The sequence below is a fragment of the Neopsephotus bourkii genome, unplaced genomic scaffold (assembly GCF_033783945.1).
Source record: "Neopsephotus bourkii isolate Nb327-2 ecotype Australia unplaced genomic scaffold, CSIRO-AGI_Nbou_v1 NB_768, whole genome shotgun sequence".
Classification (NCBI taxonomy): Eukaryota; Metazoa; Chordata; class Aves; order Psittaciformes; family Psittacidae; genus Neopsephotus; species Neopsephotus bourkii.
The window spans coordinates 1,699,457-1,717,399 of record NW_026901264.1 but is presented as its reverse complement, the minus strand read 5'-3'; the positions used below and the strand labels follow the sequence as shown (position 1 = coordinate 1,717,399).

Below are 17,943 nucleotides of genomic sequence, written 5' to 3'. Positions count from 1 at the left end.
TTTTAACTTTGCTGGATCTACACTCAAAACCAAAATTACAATGAACTGCTGAAAAATACATTTGTCCAAGACAGGGCCTTGGGGCTTAACAATATTTCAAGTGGAAACATGGTAATTATCTTCTTCTACGTAAAAATTTAACTATTTATGAGTTGATGGGAGAACAACAACAAAAAATCAAGGTGCAAAATGATGAAAACTTCACAGCATCTTCAAAGAAATAAAAGGAAAAATAGAAAAGCCAGATAAATGTAGATGTGCTATAACATGAGTCACTAAGCACTGTGGTTTGCACTGTTTTCGTCTGGGATTTCCTACAACACTGACATCACTTTATAAGAAATCCAAAATCTATACACAGCCCATTGCATAGTTTTCATTTCAAATTGTTCTGAAAGGTGACAAATAACCTTTTGCGTAAGAAAGGATGGAAATGTACTTTGAGAGAAGCAAATTCAATTAACGTATTTTACACTGTATCACCCATCTTCCCCTCATCTTCAGTTACTCTCTTCTTATCACAGCTCATTCTAAAATAAACAACTTTTGTTTCTAAACCAAGGTGGAGCCCACAGATAGGATTGTTACCTTGAAACACTCTCTAAAGCCAGACCATGAAAAGTGAAAGGTAAACCAGGCAAAATGAATATTAACCATTTCCAGCTGTTTTTTCTAAAGAACCTAATCCTCTTAATGACATTTTCTGGTGCAGAGTTAAAAGTGCTTTAAGTGTGCTATAAGCTATTCAGACCATTTCCATGATCAGTGACTATTTGGTACCACCACCAAGCTGAAATGCAGGCCACTGTCAAGCACTGTTTCGATTTCAGCCAGGATGTGGTTTCAACATTTACACTTAAAATACCCATTTGTAAAAAAGAATTCACAGAAGAAAAGTATCAGTCAGTGCCGAAAAAGGCTGCATAAGAAAAGATTGGTAGAAGCCGGAAAACTGCACATGCTCCTTTTGTTTAATCTGTTTATTTCAGTGCTAATAACCTTACAAAAATAACTGCATTTTATTCTGTCACATAAAATCTGACCAGGAATTTGATGAAACCATTGTCAAAGTTGAAGTCGATACAGCTGAGAACAAACACACATTGGAGTTGCTAAACCTGGCTTATCTCAGGGAGTTTACTATCAGAAACCCTCTAAAGCTCCATGAAAGCAATCTGACTTTCTACTAAAGCTCATCACCTCCAGCTCTAAAGCAGAAAAACAATGGCACCTTCTTCCCCTGCATACATTGTGCCCAGACCCTTCAGTCCATCACTGCCTGGAGCCACTAAATGCAGCAGCCAGCACAACTATATTCAGTTGCAAAACGCTTGACTGGTGGAACTTGTTTCTTTGGCCACTGCTCACAACAGCAGTTCCTCTGGCATTGCAGAGCCTCAGGGGAAGGTGAGGAACCACAGCAAGGCACTGCCTTTGACCCAGGACCTGAACGAACACAAACTCCCAGCTAAGTTTGAAAAATTCAGTGTAAAATGTTCCAACCAGCTGCCAACCCATTCTCCTGGACTCACAACCTATAAACCTCCTTTAGTGTTCTATCTGGAGACCTACTGTGTTGATAAAGCAGTTTATAGACCAGACCTACACCTGGTGCACAGGGCACCCCTGCAGCCGGCAGCACACTCAACAGCCACGGGACTGATGCACATCCCTGATTGCCCATGGGATTGATCCTCCTCCAGGATTGTTTCTGTGCTATTCAACTGACTCCCAATGACCTGCATCATTGAAAGCTGGAGAGAAAATCTGTGTCATCATATCTTAGTTATTATGTAAAAAGAATTACGCTTTGTTTGTTATGCCTTTGTTTCCAAGACAGTAAGAAGCGCAGAGGAAAGTCTTCTAATGAAGGTCAGAAATCCTTGTTTGTACAGAAATTCTTTGTTATGTACAAAGCCTCTAAAGCTCTCCACAAAATAGATCCCTGTTAAGTGTACAGCCTGCATGGGACAGCAATGACTGAGCAAATCTACAGACGTCAAATCAAAGCTGCTGGGGATCCCTGGAGTGAAGAAACAGCAAGGAGTTCCCTGGGAAAGATCTAGGTGTGGATGCCACTGCAGCATGCCTCCTCCTCCTCTTACCTCTCAGCCAGGCCCCAGCCCAAACACCTTTCTCCTCCAGGCAATGGAGAGTGAAGATAGAAACCTGGGCGGTCTGGTGTTGGGTTTTCTCCTGCCTTTCTTAGCAGTTGATACTTTTTTCTCCCTCAAAAGCACCATCACATCTTCACAGAAGGGCACTATTTAAGTTGTAACATGAAGAAGGGGCAGCACTTGTAAGCAACACAGACACGGTTTCTCATGCCCAACTCCTTCCTGCATGCTCTCCAGCACTGCAGTGAGTTGGTGAGAGCTCAGCAGCTCACCACCACTTACGGGTACCTGGCAGCCTGAGGCTCCAAAGCACAACAGAAGCAGGCTTAAAACACCAATAAGAATAGATTAGCTAAATTCTTACAGGGCTGATGTAAGTAAAACGTGGAGAGAAAGGAATGAAGGGCACTACAGAACGAAACTATGCAAGACCCATTTAAATCCCCTGCTGCTCAGTGTGCTTTTAAGACTCTTGGGGCTGGACCCATTTGCCTCCAGCCAGGGCCACTTGCCCAACTGCTCTCCCAGCACAAATGGCCAACTGGGACTACTGGGCAGCCTCATCCAGGGAAAGATGGCTATAACACCTAGCCCCAGAGCCAAAACCTCCAGCAGCTGGCAGGTAGAATATGGCTCTTTTGCTTCCCAGTCTTGTCTTAATCCCTCCTGACACTCTAATCACACACTGGTGACACACTAGTGATACCAATGCAAATCTGCTAAAGTCTGCAGGCTGTAATCCCAGCAGAAAATGCAGAGATACACGCGCGCGCACACACACACACACACACACACACACGTGTACATATGCATGAAGACCTGAAGCAAATCCCAGTCACTGCTGAAGTTATTCCATTCTCAAAACAGACTGTAAAGCTTCTACATAAATTGATCAAGGCAAAAACCTGTGCACCAGCAAAGCAGATTTCACACATGAGAATAGCTCCTCTCTCACTCAGCAGTTATGAGCTGCACTGAAGCACATGGAGACAAAGATAATGCCTATGCTTGCACTCTTCTCGTCAGAAAAAAAAAAGCAGAAAACCACAAAATTTGTCTTTCTGGACGCATTAGAGCCTGCTGACAGATGTCTTAAAATAAAGCTTGGCAATAGGAGGTGTTAAATTTGATCACAGAGCACAGCACTGCTTCTCAGGAAGCCAAATGACTGAAAACCAACCTCGTTATCACAGCAGTGATTTACAGAACAGTCATATTATAAAGTGCAATGTTTTATTCTCTGTAATATGGAGATGTGTGGAAGATGTCAGCTACTACCAACTCTGAAAGCCGTTTTTTTCCCTAGCAGAACAGCAACACCCTAAGTAGTACCAGTAATCCCTGGTTTCTGTCAGCCTTGAAAATTAGGCTTATTTGAAAGAAACTGTAAAAAGGAAGAAGATCTTCTAACTTTATTCAGACAAACTAAGAAGCGGACAGAAATTTGTAGAGGAGAGTAAAAACTGTATATTATGTCCCCAAAATCAAGTGCACTCTGGGCTGTGATCTGGCCTGAAGGAGCCTCACACACGCTTTTGTTTCCCTGCAGAGTGTGTTCATTCCCACCGATGTTCCTCTTTTTCATAGAAAGCAAACTCACGGTGCTAAAATACAACAAAGCTCCCCAGTTTTCTGAGGCTAAAAGCCTGGAATGCTAGTGGAAAGATAGCTGGTTAGATTGCAACCTGTGTGACAGGCGTTAACTGTCCATAAACCTTGCAGAACCCCAAAGCTAAGTCAGAAAAAACAAACACAGCAATAGGTCTCCGTTCTTACATGGGGCATTTCCTATTATGTTATTCAAATAGTTACGATCTACTAAAATACATACTGATTTCATGTAGCATACAACGGTTCAAATGAAACAGTGCAGGGAGAAAACTTTCCAGATTTACTCCATCCTCTAACATGTTCTCATCTCTGCCAGTATTTACGGAGCTCAAGCTGTAACACAACACACTGCCACGCTTTTAAAGTGCAGAAAAATCTCTTACCTTGAAATATTCCCTGGCCAAAGCACTTCTCCACTTGGTTGTCCATGAAGAATTCCAGGAAAGGGGCTTAGATTTATTTTGCAGGTTGATACCTTCATTAGGCTACCATCCAACACCCCCCTAAATAAAACAGCTTGTAACTTGACTACGTAGGAAGAGACTTAGGGGAAAAAAACTGGAGCAAGGCTGTTTTCCAGCACATCCAGCAGCTCTGAAAGACACTGCAAAGTAAAGCCTAGCTAGAAGGTGATCATCAGAAACTTCCCCTAGAAAGAAATCTGATCCTTCAACAAAATTAACCTCTGAAGTGCTGAAAAAGTGGGAGGTCAAGACTTTCTGCTGGGAGTAGGTCATCTGTGAAAAGCTGTAACCTGATGGCAGTCCGGCAGGCAGACTGGGTGCCTCCAGAGCACATACCGTATCCTAGGAAGTAGAAGCTCGTGTCAGCAGCCCTGTGCTTGAAGGTACTAAATGGCACTATTTGTTCTCAGCTGAAGGACTGCAGGCTCTGAAAGTGTATTTCCTACTCTTACTTTTAGAGAGGGATTCAACAACATGGCTGCTGAAACAACGGGTTCCATGAGAATGTAGGAGGAGACATATCCCAAATGTTTTAACATAAAGTATTTGGAATACTAGTAAAATATAACAGTATCGGGGGGGGGGGGGGAAGGGGGGGGAGAGAACAGAAAAACATTTTCAGTACAAACAGTACTGAAAATAGCAATTTACCCACTGGTATCCCCAGTAAAGACCTTATGCAACTGGGACAGGGTATGTAAGATTTATCTGAGTATGGGCTAAACACACTAACCCTTACTTACAGTTGTAAAGTAAGGGGATTTTTCCTTCCCCGTATTTCAATGGGATACTTATTTGGTTGATTCATGGTGGTTAGCATTCAAAAATCTTATTTTAGCATAATATAAATACTTTCTGACAGAATTCTTCCCAGATCTCTGCTGTACACATGAGGTTTTTGTTTTTTTTTTTTTTTTTTAATTCTAATAGGGCAAGTTACACCAGCTCTATTTACTGCAGGTGGTAGTGCTCAGAGTCACCATAATGGTTCTAATGCTGCACAAATGCAACCTGTAAACACTAGAAAGCCTGTAGGACAGTGAGGACTGGAAAGCTGGTCACTAAGAGCTTATGTACACTCATGGCTTGAGCAGTCTCCTGTGTGCTAACAGGCACAGAGCAGGAAACGATCCACTTCCCCCCCCCCCCCCCCAAAAGAAAATACTAGAAATACAAGAGGAATGGTATTAGCTGAGACAACAGAATGTTGGATAGCCATGACAAGTTTGGCATGGTAAGCAGCACTGGAGCTTGGAGGAGAAGACTTGTGAGAGATCAGGGAGCCCTTGGGTGGATGAAGAACCAAGGGACTGGTTCACTTGAGAGCAGAACAGTTGGTGGGAATAATGCTGCAAGCAGATGAGTCTGGGGACAAGGAATCAGAACAGAGAAATTGAGGTTAGGGGCAAGGAGTTAAGATGAACTTGACGAACAGTTGCATGTCAGGGAACTGTACTGCAAAATGGAGAAAACAAGAAAAAATGCCTGAGCTCGTGAAATTAAGAGCCTATTACTGTAATATGCACAAGGAAAAAGGATTAAATTCAAGACAGAGCCTACAGTTTTCATCATATTTCGTTATTTAAATAGGGACCCACACAAAACACTGCCTCTTGCTGTAGTTTATACAGTTACCAGCATTGACCAACACACTGACTTCCAGCCAAGTGGGAGTATGTAAATCCATTCCCATTATTACACTAAGCAAGAAACTACATTTCTAATCCAGCCAGAGTAGATTTCCGTTGTCCAGGTTACCAGTGAGGGATCCTAACATGAGAAGGAGATGGGCAGCCTTTCAGATGGAGGAAGCAGAGAAGACAATACCATGCTGTTGTCTAAACCTCACCTCAAGAAAAATATCCATCAGTCATCCCAAAACCAAAAAGAAGAAAAAGAGAGTAGTTAGAAGACAACACCACCCCTGTATTTACTAACTCCGTGCAACCTGGGTGCCCTTAATAATAACTTTAATAAAACCACATCTTTTAACACAGCGCTGCATTTTTGGTTGAAAGAGTTAAAGCGCAAGTAGTCAAAGTCTATAAAATAAAGACTGTGGAGATGTTCTACTGCCAAGACCTTCAAATAAATGAGCCACAGTCTGAGCTTGCCTCTCTGAGCAGGAGTCTATATTTTAGTGGCCACGGTGTTACTATAGCAACACAGAGGACTGGTAATTTAGATGCTGGTGAATGTGACAACTTGCTATTTAGAACAATACTACTAATAAAAGTGGCTTGGGAAAAGCAACGTTCAACACAAATGTTTGTGTTTAAATTAAAAACAAAAAAGCTGTTCATTTAATTCTTCTCTTTTTTTAATGATTATTTGTATTAAGTTAGTCTGATGGTGAATAAAAGACAGAAACATGACTCTTCTGCCTTTTGGTATGTCTGCACCCCAGAGTGTAGTCAACCCAGCCGCTTCTTGATGTACGTGTATGTAAATGCAAATCTGCCAGTGCCATTATCTTTGTTGAAGATAGACAAGAATCATGTAGCCCTTTAAAAACAAAAGTAGGTATTATTCATAATGGAAGCAAGGGAAAGGACACTCCTGGACTTGCGTCTGCTTTCCTTTCTTGCCTCTGCTGAGTGTAACTGGTGTCCTTTATTAAAAAATCCTGCAAAGTGCTCCTCATTCGTTATTTTAATCAGAGAACAGTTACTACAGATAACTCTCAGATATTACTCGTACTTAAAAGAATCACAACTGGAATAGCAAATCTTTCTGCTCATCTCTAACATCCTTCCTATCTTAATCAAAGTAGCTCCCATAGATGTGATGTTTCTTAATTATCTGCTCACAGAGTTGTATAGGAAATCGGTGACTGCTCTGTGACTAACAGTAAATAAGAACAGCCTGAAATACTCTAATTCCATTAATAATCAAATCTGAAATGGAACCTACGAAAATAGAAAAAAAGAATCAGAACATCCCATCTGTTGAATTGCCAGCTCCAAATAAAACCAAACCTACAAGATTAAGGTACAGTGTTACTCTCTCTACACCAGTCTGCAGCCCCATTGTCCTTTACTTTCCTGGCAGCCTTTCCACTGCAAAGGAGGAGGGATTTTGCAACATAATACCCAGAACATTAAATACAGAGGGATATTTCCAGATGAATTTTACATGTAGCAACAATCACAGTTTTTATGGGTCAGGAAGTTCAGAAGATTAGTGTGTTATGGCTGCAGTTTATAAAAGTGTTTGTGTTAGAGGTTTCGCATAGCAATCGGGTGAGATATGCTGTGAACAACTATACATTAACTTCTTTTATGGTGAGTTAAAAATGGGGAGAAGTAAAGAGACCCCAGGTATTAATTTACCTAAAGAACAGCTGCTTAGAAAAGACTGCAAAGTGTCCTAATACTCAGCGCAATAAAATCATTGCACCTCCAATCGCTTGTTCTCTCTCCCCACACTCGTGTGCTATTCCCATTAACCTTAGCAGGAATTGTGTTCATGGTCTGAACTGAGCTCAAACTGTGTGCCACAAAAAAAGACATATCAAAGAAATGTGTGGCTTGATTCTTATTTGAAAAGGTCCCAAACCATAATTACAGGTTTGCACTCTAGGTTAAAGCATCACAAATCTTGCTGGCTTTCAAACTCTCCCTTAAAAAACACCAGTATGCTTGAAAACTGGGGGTTTACGGCAATATGTTAATTTGCTTTGTATTTTTTTCTCATTAGCTCAGAGCTGTCAGGAGCTTGTAAAATGTCTGCATTTGATGACTGTAGTGATTGTGAAACTAACGCAAACAGGGTAGACTGTTGTGCAAAGACATGTTGAAAGACACTGCACTTCGGAGTCCTTGGAAACCGTTTTGTAATGTGCAGTATGAAGCATCTGCCGCATTTCACCCTGGAAGAGACTTCATTACAACCTGATGTCCTAAAATAATCTCAACTGCAGTTTTCTAAGCCTTTTTTTTTTTCCCCTTTCTTTCCTTCCCAAGAACACTAGTTATTTAAATGAAAAATAAAACACCCCACATTTCTAAAGCCAAAATACATTCTGAGCAGACTCAAACATGCTTCTGAACACACTTGAGCTTATAAAACACAGATACCTTTGTAAAGGGCTTTCACTGATTAAATCTGTGCATCAGGAAAGGAGGCACACAGCAACACTGCTGCACCATTAACACTATTACACATTACACTATAGGGCTGAAATTCTGTGTATTAACCTAAACAAACTGTGTTTTGTGCTAAAATAAATTAAAACAAAACAAAACCCAACAACTTGTTGTACTCTCATGTAACTGTCAGACTGTCAGTCCTGGGAACATATTTCTAGTTAAAACCAGAGGAATATAGGGAACAACAGAAACCCATCACAAGAGATATGAAGGAAAATAGACCCAGCTGCTATAACCCTGTGAACTTGTGGGGTTTCAATGTGCTTCCAAAGGGAGCTTGGGAGCAGAAGTGGGTCTGGAAAGATGAATATCCATTTTTTAATTCCCCTTATTCTGCTGAATGAAACATGTATAATGTTTGCAGACTGGTAATGAATATATGCTATGAAATACTCTTCTTCACTTTCTTAAACCTTAAGTGTAAGAGTTGTCTCTCCCCTTAGAATCTTCCCTGAGAGCAGACAAGTATTTTATGCTGGTGCTATCTGGATTTATTTTTAGAAGTGAACACATGAAGTGCATAACGTTAGGATTGTGTTAAAATTACTCATATAGGTAGTATCATACAAAAGAAAGTAAAAAAGCAATCATCAGTGTGCAAACTACTGCATGGGTATGTATGCAATAAATAGGAACCAACCAGTTGTAGATTTCAGGAAAGACAGTGAGATTTTTCTGGTCCCAAGGCAAGTCCCTTGCCACTTAACAGCATAACTTCACCTGACTTGAAAAGTGGGGATTCCAGCCCTGAAAAAATGATGCATACTCAGAAAAGCCTAATAGGGGATAAGATTAATGATTTGGAAAAATATTAGTTATTATTGCATTGATAATGGGTCAGGAAAATCGTACAAGATAAGACTTAGCATCTAACTCCCAGGAACTCCTTTTCACTGACCAATCACTGTGGTTAAAGAAAGCCACAGCTTCCTCTGAAAAGGTGACATGCATGCCTGATGGAGAAGAAAAGACTGCTTATGTATGTGTAATGTATGATAAAAAATGGTTTTATAACTTTTTATATTTACTTCAAAGACTGTTTAAAAACCGCCAGTAGCCTCCATGCAGCACTTGTGTTGACACAAGTGTGAGGTATACTTTTCACTATGGCCACTTCAAAAGAATAAGGACATAAGAGTGAATAAACGCAAATGGCTACTTTCAAGTGGCAGTGAAGAAACAAAGGCGTACAACTGGAGATAATCCAATAAAAACAGAGGATGCTAAGCAGCGATGCAGCTTGCACACTATTATCTGATAGGAATTAAAAATGAACACTGAATCCAGGGGTTATACTCAGATGATCCAAATATTTGTTTCTAAATTTAAGCACGGTACCAAGTCTCAAGCTCCTGGAACAAGGCATGTTACAAATGTATATTCAGATATAGCAAATACTCAAACAAAACTCTAAGAGGACAAATAGCTGTTTAGAAAGAACAGTCTATAGGAAATGGAAAAAATTGGTCTTAAAATGCAAGCAGTTTAATCTAGAGAAACACAAGAATGAACTATCATTCCCATTGTTTTAAATGCAGTTTTCCTTATGACCTTCTCCAAACCATGAAAATCAGTCCTCTTTCCAAAGAACATAACATTGCCTATCACAGATTTTTACACATATGCCACTGACCAAAGGGAAAAATATAATTCTTCTAATCTAAACTGCTGAATAGAATAACAATTTAATTCCCCACTGTTACAAGACTTTCTTGTTTTCTGCCACCAATTCTAAGATTTTCAGCTTGATCCTCAACATACGAAGTAATAAAAACAGTGCAGCTGGTACGACTGCTTTCTTCTCAGGACTCTGAAACAAAGGGATGAATATATATGACTGATGCCCACATATGATTTAGTTTTCTAAGCTTTCTAACATGATGCCTTTGTCAACAAGCAATATAGCAAAGAAATGAAACATCAGCTATGAAAGAAGCTATACAAATGCATAATCTAGGAGCAAAGTTTTTTATGGCCAACAAAGTAGAGAACAAGTCAGAAAGAGAGAAAATTTTAAAGATATCCCAAGCATAATATGTGCACTTTGGTACTTCTGGTTGTATAAGCAGCTCTTCAAGTAGTTGTACTGTGGTTTTGAAAAGTCCTCTGAAACTTCATTTACGGTCCCCTCCCACCTCCATCCCCCAAAATACTAAATCCTTACTGCTGAATCAATAGCAGTCATTAACCATCTCATGGCATCCACTGTAAAAGAACTGCTGTCAACTGTATATATCTTAAGTCAAACCGAGTTCAGCTATAATCAATAGAGTTTGCCGATCTTAATTGCTTCGGCCTCCCCCTAATTAGATACATCTCTGCATTTACAGTTGTTTATTGCTGTCGTGGCTGTTAAAAAGCTAATACATCCCATTAGATAAGTAAAATCATTTATGCTAATTCAAGTAGAAATACTAAATCAAGAAAGCATCATTATAGCTTAATCTTCAGCGTCTGCAAGTCCTCTGTATTAAGAGTCTATAAACATTCAAACCACATAAATTCTTCAACGGAGTAATGAGCAGTGAACAAAGATGCAAGCTTTCAACTTCAACAAATATTGATTTACCTTTATTTTGAGAGTCTATCTGTCCATTTGTCTAATAAAACAAAGGGATATACTTTACCTGTACAAGACAAAGATGTTCTAAAGGCCATATCTGAGCCAAAAGACAGAAATAGAATGATAGACTGGTTTGAGTTGGAAGGGACCTTAAAGCTCATCCAGTTCCAACCCCCTGCCACAGGCAGGCACACCTTTCATTAGACCACGTTGCTCCAAGCCCCATCCAACATACCTTTCTCAGATTAACTTGCAAAATCTTCCCACTCTTTTGAACATCCTTTCCCATGTTAAATGCTTTTTTCTTATTCTTACTTTTATTGTCTGTCGGATAGACTAACTTACCACTTCCAAATCACAGGAGACTATTAATGCAATAGAGAGTTTCACATTCCTCCTTTCTACCATTGTTACCTACGTCCGGTTAAGGTTTTTTAAAACGTATAATCTTCCTAACACAAAAGGTAACTGAATCAAACCAGTTACCTAAAGGAGAGCAGATCTAACTAGTGCATACTTCTCTATGTCTTTCCTAGCTCTGCATTTTATGGTTTTGTGAATAATGCCAGCAGCTATAGTAACTTTTATGGACTAATATTTTTGCTCATTCTGAGATAGAAATTCTTAATTAAGCAGTAAGAAACCCCCAAGCTCCTTAGCTAAGACACTGAGTTTAAACTAATATTTCAAAACTGCAGCTGACGAGAAACATGTCCTCCGTGAAATCCTTATCTCAAACACCTGTGGCAAGCAACTTGACCACATGAACTTCTGACCTTCACTAAGCCCTAATAAAATTGTAGCTGTAGATCACCTGAGAAGACTAATGGTCCTCCAGATTAGAGTATTGAAGCATACATTTCAGGGAGTTATCATAACTTATGTTAGCTTAACCTTATTATGGGAGCTTCCCTGGAGGAAACTTCAGCTGGCAGACCAGTTGGTATCAAAAGGTCAACATTTTAGTTGCAATGTCACTAAACCAGAAATTTATTTTCCATTGCTCAAAAATTATTCACTTTGAGAGAATTCCTGTGCAAGCAGAGAGCATAAGGGTGAAATATTCTGCTTTTCTTCCACCAGAAGGACAAGATGGTAGTTGACACGTTCAGACTCCACAGCGTTCCAATTGGGTCTGCCATTTTTGCCTGTGCTCCTGAACAATGATGACTTGAGTATCGGTTGCACTCCACAACCTTATAAGTCTTTTCCAACCTAAATGACTCTGAGTCTCTGCTAGCTTAATGCTACCTAAATTTCTGTCCTTGCACACATGCTAAGCAAAAGCTGCCTCAGGATAATGGTAGCGACCATGAGCCTATTGGTGAGGGACATACGGTTCAGCCCCATGGCAGGTTACTCAGAGCAGACTGCAGTAAGTACATGAGTAGGCAAAATGCAGTTCATAGTTTCCATACCAGGGATGAAAATCAGTGTAGGTACAGTAGATTACTGCAGTCACAGCACAGAAGAGTATGGGGCTTGGGAAAAACAGTATCTGCAGAAGGAACAGCAAAGTTTAGCGGGTGCATAACCGGGCTGGTATAACACAACTTCCTTCAGATCCCACCTCAGTGCTCAACATGGGGCACAGTTCTACCTATGCTGAGTGAACTTGAGTGAGCAGCACCTCTTCAAAATTACTAAACCCATTCATATTTCTCTTGAAGAGCAAATCCTTTTAATTGCTACAGAGTCTATGATAACTGAAACACACTGAGTGAGCTGCAATGGGATGTGGGAACACCAATGGCAATAACAACTGGATATTGATGTGGCAGCAAGCTATTGCATTTAATAGTTGTTTTCTTTTGAAACTAAACTGCTAATTCCAAACATCTGTGCCTTATAGGGCCCAGATTATCTGACACCAGATGTCATTATCTGATACCAGAAAAATTAATCTGGTAATGACTTGTAAATTTTATACTTTGAGTTTCCTAACAGATAAATATTTCTATTATATACCTTACGAACTATGTTAAAATATTTAGTCTGGAATGCCAGATAATAACTCTCGGATCTTTTCCCAAGATACTGTGGGTTTGTGTTTGGGGGTGTTTTTTAAATTTCATTGTAAGTAATAAGATGAAAGTACGGCTCAGTGGTGTCAAAATACTATCAGGAAAAATATTAATACAGCTATAAATACAGAAGGCATAGCTACATGGTGTTATGAAACATGAGTCAAAGACTGCTGAACTGGTGCTGCATTAGCTTTACAGATGCACATCTGAAAATAATAAAGTGGGTCTGGATGCAATGCAGATTCAGCACGATACAACCTCAGCTGCCACATCATTACATTTTATAGGACATCAGGCATTTCTACTGCTAGGCAGTTTCAGCTACTTGTTTTATTTATTTAAGCCACCAGGTCAGGAGGACAAGTGGGAAGTTTCAGTTAGACATAATGAAATGAGAAATGCTAAGCATCTAGAAGATGTGTGGGAAAGGAGGGAAGAGAAGAAACAGTAAGTGGAGCTGCCCTTCAGGCCCAGCTTAGAAGTCCTAAAAGTCAGAAATACTATGGTCACAAGATACAAAGCTACAAGATACATCCAACAGGGGAGATTTAGATTAGACATTAGGAAGAAGTTCTTTACTGTGAGGGTGGTGAGACACTGGCACAGGTTGCCCAGTGTCTCACCCATCCTTGGCCCAGTGTTCAAGGCCAGGTTGGATGGGGTTTGGAGCAACCTGGTCTAGTGGAAGGTGTCCCTGCCCATAGCGGGGGGTTGGAACTGGATGAGCTTTAAGGTCCTTTTTAGCCAACCATTCTGTGGTTCTATAAACATGGCTCTGATTCATCTGGTCAAAACTACCCACTCTGTTCCACCATCCCGCAGAGCCAGATCTCACCTTGTCCTTCCCCTGGTGTCATAAAATCAGTATAAACCCATTTAACTTTGTGTTCTGGTAGAAAGGCACAGTAATGCTCACAAGTAATTAACCACCAAGGGGTTAATGATTATAATGCATCATCACATTACTATGCATTCATGTTCCCTTTTGTTTCGTTTTATTGCCATTATAATCAGGTGCAAGGACAGATGTTTCAGCCATGACACTAATGCATGTTTCAGACATGACACTAATCTGGAGCTGCTTGTATCTAGGTCTCTGGTCTGTGAGGTTATCTTCAGGGCTTATCTAGCTTGGTATTTATTTGCACTTGAAAACTTTGCAATATTCATTAATGTGATGCATCGTTTTACAAATGAAAATGCGAAGGACAAAACCTAAGATGTGTGTTATTGGCTATGTGCACTGTGTAATTAACACAGATTATTATCTGTATGCAAATCATGTGATTGAAAATAGTGACTATTAGCATAACAAGTACCTATTATTTCTTGAGACGCAACTCAAGCAGGCATCCTGCTGGGGTCTAACGTCCTTCCTTTAAATAGCACCATCTTTTCTTTCTTCATTTACACATTCTTCATTCCTCCTGATGATTAACAGCACAGAAAACAGGGAGACTCCCTTTTGTGCCTTTGTTTAAAGAGGGAAATCTTGTGTGTTTAATTGCCCTCAAGCATCTGATCCAGTTCAAAGCTCAGTGGAACCTCTCCTGTGGTGCAACATTCCCCTCCCACTCCCATCATCACTGAACCACAGGCTGTTTAAATGATCCTTTAATATATGCAACTTCACCTACATTATCTCTAATTCTTAACTGATAAGTTAAAAGCAGTTAGGCATCTTTTTTGGTAGATTGAGGGTTTTTTAAAAAAAGAAAAAAATGGAAATAAAGTGGGAGAAAACAAAAGCTCAACTATGCAAACTCATGAACTTTTTAAATGTCCTGCCACTTTTCTCAGATTAATTTAACCTTTTAAACGTTCCAGCCATGAAACATAACAGAAAAACACAATTTTACCTTTTCCTTTTTCGGGAGATCTGAGTAAAGCTTTCTTGCTGGACCAGTTAGTTCTGCTAGCCGTGTCTGCTGAGAGTTCTGCATCACTGATGCTGGCACTGATTCCTTGCTCCACTCCCTACCCTGCACAAGTCCTGAGGTCCCAGGGTCTCTGCTGGACTCTTGAACCTTTCCTATCATTTCTGTGAAAGCAAAAGCTTCCAGAACTGTTCCTTGCCCAATAATTCCTTCCCTGGCCCCAGGCCTTCTGGGTTTTACACCTCCTGTTTGTTCTAAGGCCACATCCTCTGCTTCAGAGATGGCTGTGTTACAGTAATGAAATAATTAACAGGGGTAATGATTGCAATTATTTATCATTCGCCAAAATTGAGCCGTTTTGCCTGAAGTTTTCCAAGCTGCGTGCCAACCTAAGAAACAATTGTGGTCTCAAATTAAAACCAGCACAACAATTCCTGAGTATCATTAGAATATACAATGATCTTACTATTAAGTTAGACTGATCTTTCCCTGAGAAAACTTGTCTTCCAATACTAATTTCTTACTTTGTTCTTAAGGGCACTGGAGAACAGGGACAGTAAATCAAGAAGGGAAGATGAGACAGCGCATGGAGAGTGAGAAAAAAAGAAAAGGGAAAACAAATTTAGATGTAAGGTGTGAAGTTGAAGGCTGGGACCTGCTGCACAAAAGCCACAGAACTGGGACATGAAGCCTCCAGTGGGCATAGAAAATGTGAAAAATAGGTGTGGGACAAATTGGAAGGGAAATAACAGAAATGGCATTGTCTGTAAATACACATTTTGATTTAGAACCATAGAATGTTTGGGTTGGAAAGGACTTTAAAGCTCATCCAGTTCCGACCCCCTGCCATGGACAGAGACACCTTCTACTAGATCAGGTTGATCCAAGCCCCGTCCAACCTGACCTTGAGCACTGCCAGGGATGGGGCAGCCACAGCTTCTCTGGGCACCCTGTGCCAGCGCCTCAGCACCCTCACAGGGAAGAATCCTTATAGCTTATCTGAAGTTCCCTTGTTTAAGTCCATGACTCCTGTTTGACTGCAGGAGGCAGATCTGCTGCGGAGGTGGATCATTGCTGTCCCATGAGGACAACTGGTACTTGAGGAACCCCTGTCCACTTGGCACAGCAGATGGACTGTGCACAGTCTCAGTCTTCTGCTAATGCCATTTTTCATCTGCAAAACATATATATAGACCCAAACTTTTCCCTACAACTCATTCTCTGAGACCCTGAGGATGTATGTGGGCCTACCTTCTAACCAAACTCAACAAAAGGTGATACAAAAGCAGCTTAGAAGCAGTAACTGGAATCCAGTTAGAAATTTATTTTATTAAAAAGATGCTTTTTTATATAAAAAGATGCTCCCTCCTTTACTTTGGCAAGCTTTAGATACAACTCTCAAACAGTTCTGCTACTGCTACCGCAATGTTGTAGAGATGTTTTGGAATTTTTTATGAAATAGCATTAAATGTCCTGTTGGTTTATACAAAAATGTAACTTTCCACAACACAGACGATTCTCTTGGACCCTTTGTTAATTCTCATAGTTAAATCATCCGGGGGGAAAGTGTGGGAGTTTAAGGACTTCAACCTTAATTCTTTCCATCCCACTTCTGAGACTCCACAATAGCCATGAGTCCAATAACACCTCTCAATATCTTGTGTTGATATTATTTCCAGCAAATAATTTGGCAGGAGAGACAGAGAGAAATATTCGTAAAGAAACAACCAAAACCAAGGAGGCCAAAACTGAGATCCCTGCTCCAATCAGGCAGAGAGACCTCAACTCGACTTTTTAGATTAGAACATTAATTGCTGCATCACTACTCTGTAAGGGAGAAACAAGAACAAAAGCCCCCAAACCTTTATTTTCTGTTTTATCCCAGTGCAGTGAAATGAAAACAATTTTATACCAAGTGTCTCATCTCTCACCTCTGTGTCCTATTTCAACATTGGCAACATGTGGCCATGTTGTTAAGGCTGAGCTGTGAAATGGTGTCTCACTTTGCTATCAGAGGCTTAACATAAACTAGTACGGATAAAGACAGCTCTATTTCAGTGAATTCCTGTAGAATTAAGGAGTGGTCATTGGATATGTTTGTTTAGAACCTTTAATGAAGTGAACTGCACAAGTAATGATTGGATGAAAGGATAAAATTCACTAGATGTATCCCCCTGCTATTAATTAGTACCCCTAACAAACTATGAGCAAAGTCCTTGCCTTCTGTATTAATAATGAAATAAAAGATTAGTCTGGAAGGCCCCTCTTTGCTCATTCACACTGCTTTCCCCCTAATGTGTGATTGTGCTTTGGTTCATACAGATTCTAAGACAGAGAGTAGACTAGTTTCCAAGTCAGTAAGTACCAGAGAGGTTTTCCTTATAATCACTCAATGTTTTCCTTGTTTCCCCTGAATCCATTCTACTTAAGTTATAGCTGCAATTCACTTCTGTTCCTGAAAATGTCCAAAGAAAGTCTTATTCTTCTCCCATGATCTCACCTAGGTTTGCTTAGCCAACTCCTAAGTTACCTTTGGCTCTCATTTTTTTTCTTTCTAAAATAACCCCTTGTTCCTAAATGATTCAGTGACATATCCATTGCCATAATAAACTTAACCCCATCACCATGTACTGCAAACTCCTTCATTCCAGTGCTGTGAAAATCCAAAAGTGAAATCAAAGACTGATGTCATTAAGAGGAGAATGTACCCAAATTGAGGAGTGTGTGATACAAACACGTTTCATGGATGGAGTTGGGTTTCAGCAATGCATTAAGGACAAAAGCAGATGCAACAGAAGCCCACCATCGAAAGCATAATGCATTGCTTAGAAAGAGATAAGTGGCTGCAAGAAAAAAACATTTGAGAGCACAGAGGGAAGAATGTAGGAAAAGTAAAATAACTGGGCCATCTATGACAGGAATTGTGGTGGTGGAGGGAGGGGAAAACATAGAGCATGACCCGCAGTAGAGAAGTGACTGTTTTATCAGTCACATGTTTACCTCATTAAAGCCAATGTAAAGTCAGCTCATAAAACCTTATGAGAGAGAAGCAAAATATTGCTAAACCCAAAAATTAGTCAGAAGCTATTGCAGAAAGGGACCCTAAATCTAAGCCACAGAATGGAAAACACCT

At 40.2% G+C, this 17,943-nt stretch overlaps 1 protein-coding gene across 2 annotated transcripts in view; it reads right to left on the bottom strand.

Moving 5' to 3' along the window:
• The window catches only part of NAV2 (neuron navigator 2), a 219,988-nt gene that overhangs the window by 63,444 nt on the left and 138,601 nt on the right, over positions 1–17,943 (bottom strand). The gene's annotated exons all lie outside the window — the stretch shown is intronic.